Below are 3483 nucleotides of genomic sequence, written 5' to 3'. Positions count from 1 at the left end.
TATCAAGTGCTCACACACAAGCCAGTATCTCAAATGGGTAATTTCACGGGTGGTTATGTTAAGGTAAAGGGCAGAGACCACAGAAACATAAACGCTTGAGGAAAAGGAGCAGCCCCCATAGTCAGCTGGGTTAGAAATGTCCTCAGTCTATACTCTGAGCCTGGCAACAGAAATTGGGCTGGAGATAAAGTGGCAGCGCAACTGGGCTAAACAGAAGAAAGCACTAACCCATTTACTGTTTATCACAGTAGAGAAAACATTGCAACATGTTGGCAAGTTATCACAAGCCCGTGTTCATTACCAGCCCAAATCCTCAAGCATAGCGCTCTAGTGATTTATGGGAAATTAGCATAGCTCTGCTACTTGCAGTGGGGCTGGCTTCTAAGTAGCAGATAAACTCAGCATTGCAGACGGCTGATGGACCCTACTTCAAAACCTTCTCTCTGTATCACCAAAACCAGCAGTTTCCACAGAGTGAATTAACCCCAGCACGGTACTAATGTGGCTGCCTGTGGTATCTGAACCAAGCTCCATACAAAAGATGAAATAAACAGGACTGCAAATTAATCCATGCTTCAAGACAATGTACTGGTAATTATGCTATTTATTCTTTTTCATCTAATTTCAGATGGCTGGAAATCTAGATGCAGCTAAAGCAGCAAGTATAGATTGCACAGAAAGAGTTTCAAGTGCAAAAGGAGTCTGTATAATCAGCACTTTGGTGTTCTGACAAAGCAAGAAATCCCAGCACTTCTCAACAAGGCTTTACAGGCTCTCAAAGTCTCTCTGGCTCTCCTGCCATTAGCCACCAGCTGCACACAGCACGCTCATGCCTCTTCCAGTATCGTGTTAGAACAGCAGGGGGAAAAAAGAGCAAAAAAAGTGTTCTCCAGTGTCCTCCACTTGGACATCTATATGGCTAGAGCAATATAAAGAAGCAATTTTTATATCTTCCCTATGACCAACAGTCTCACTCGCTCTCTTTTTTGTCGTATCTGTTCTTTCCTTCCAAGACTTTAGACATTGGAGAAATAAGATTTATCTTTATAAAAAAGCACTTCCTCCTCTCTCTCTCTACCCCCACGCTTAAGAGCAAGGGTCAAAAACAGACCACCTGTGGTGCAACCACACAGTGGACTTCTTTCTGGTGGAGACAACACAGCTATAAGCTCCGATGGTGCAGGTACTTTTTTCCACTTGACTAGTTGACCAAATTCTCAGGCACTTTTAAAAAATATTCATTCCATTGCAGATCCTATGATGCAGTCATCCATGTATCACAGGCACTCCACGGAAGTGACTTTGTGAAGAGCCCATGAAACCTCTAGCTTTAAAATGCCATTGCAACCAAGGGCACAGACATCAAGTGTATGTGTGCATCATCTGTATCTATACCACATACCAAAATACTGCATGCTGCTTTTTAATTGCATTATCTGGATAGCATATACTGCAAAACCAGCACCCAGGCTACTTTGCTTTCAAGTCTGATTAAATTCTGAAGATCTTCTAGGACATTTCTTGTTCTGAAGAGTGCTGGACACCGCAACAATTTATGCTCTCTCTCATCAGTGGACACCCCTTCAATTTCCTTTGCTCCCAGACCCCAACTCTGAAGGCCAAGTCAAGGAGTCAAATGCTCCTGACCCCACGCCAGTTCTCCATTTGGCAGGAGTCCTGTTTTACAAACCACAGCCAGATCGTGCCAGTCGTATTACCCTCCCACAGTTTTACAGTTGGACCTCTGCATTCACTTCATGTCCACTTCTCTCATGTTTAATCTGTTGCTTTAAAATTACTTGGAAGAACCCTTAGATTAAGCTTGACGCACTCCTACACCAACGACCCCTGAAGAAATATACAGAAGCCAAAGACAATTTCTTTAAAATGTTAAATTATAAGAGTTTTCTCAGTTTATAGTACTCAAAAGTATAAATAGTGAAAGCAAAAACCGAGCAGCTCATGACAGTTAGAAATTATTCTTCCAAAGAGGGTAAATACCTGCACCTGGTTACTGAAGAGGACTTGAGAGTTTATTACACACACCGAAAGTAGCCTAGTACGCATTACTCCACTCACTTCATCTATGAGGCAGATTTACTGTCCAGGGAAGTAAATACATGCAAGAACAATGTTCTTATATGCACATATAGTCTTAAATGCAAGGCAGAAATACCAGCAACCTTTACTTATATTAACAGACCTACTACTCAAAAGCATGTTGAGGGCTGACAAAGAGAATAACCAACATTATATGCAGATTATACCTATGTAATTTGATATTTCAGATTATTGTGCTCCATTTGAGAATTTCACACTTTCTTCCTATTAGGCCACAGAGGAAGTCTCTCTAAGCCTCCTCTACCACCTGGAGTTTCAGTGCGATGGGGAGACTGGTGGGACCAGAAGCCCATTATGGTACCCTTCATCCTTAGGCTACCAGTCAAGTGCCAAAAGGTTTTGTAGCAACAAAGTTGTCCCAGCCTGTTGGGCCTCAGCAGCACGGACAGTCTGACCCAGCCAGACTGTAACCACATCTCGTGGCCTCTGACAGACTGACTGAAGAGCTACACAGACAGGGTCCAATGACTCAAGTGGGTCAGATAGATCCTGTCACTGCTATAACAAACTTGCTCTGAAGCAATATGGGGATAACTTGTAATTCTGCTGCTACTTTCCTGTAGGGATTTTTTGTTGTTGTTTGGTTGGTTTGGTTTTGGTTCCTTTTTTTTTTTTTTCTTCTGTGGATACAGGGAAGACCCCAACGATAATATGCTAATATGGCACTACCATTAGGCCAACCCTGATCTCTTGTTAAGTAAGAATCATTATCTAGATTTTTAAAAAAAAAAAAAAATCAATCCAAATGGATACCCTTTAGACTTCCATACACATTTATTTTCCATAACCAGTGCACATCTATCACATGAATCCTCCGCAGACCTACACACAGACTTAACCCTACTGTCAGGGTTATCCCCAGAGAAAAATAATTACAGGAAACCCCTCACGATAAAATAATTAAGCCTAAGTCTGCAGGATCTCAGCCTGCGAGCGTGTTCAGCAGGTTGCTCCAAAACGCACCAAATTCAGAGGACTGCCCGAGCGCACTTCGACGGGATTTTAGTAGGGCCTCTGCACAGTACTGCTCCGTTCAGAAACTTTTCACGAACCGCCCATCCAGGCCTCCTTACCGTAGCCACCTGCCCTCGCAGGAGCCCTCCAGCGCCCTGCCCAGCACCGCGTAACCCACGCACGCCGCAGGCACGACTCCAGGTCTTGAAGAAACCTCTGTGCAAGCGGCCAGCCCGCACAGCCTCCACTACCCCCCCCCCAGCAGCCCCGCTGCCGCGCACTTTACCCAGGAAAACTCTTTCACTCTCGACACTCAAACTACTTCAGGTACCGGTGACTCCCCGCGCACGCCCCCTTTTAGCCGCGCAGCTGCCCGCCCCGGCCGCCCCCGGGCTCCGGACCCCCGGG

This window comes from Haliaeetus leucocephalus, unplaced genomic scaffold, assembly GCF_000737465.1.
Source record: "Haliaeetus leucocephalus isolate CR32 unplaced genomic scaffold, Haliaeetus_leucocephalus-4.0 Scaffold506, whole genome shotgun sequence".
NCBI lineage: Eukaryota > Metazoa > Chordata > Aves > Accipitriformes > Accipitridae > Haliaeetus > Haliaeetus leucocephalus.
The sequence above is the reverse complement of the archived record's forward strand: the minus strand, read 5'-3'. Positions refer to the sequence as shown.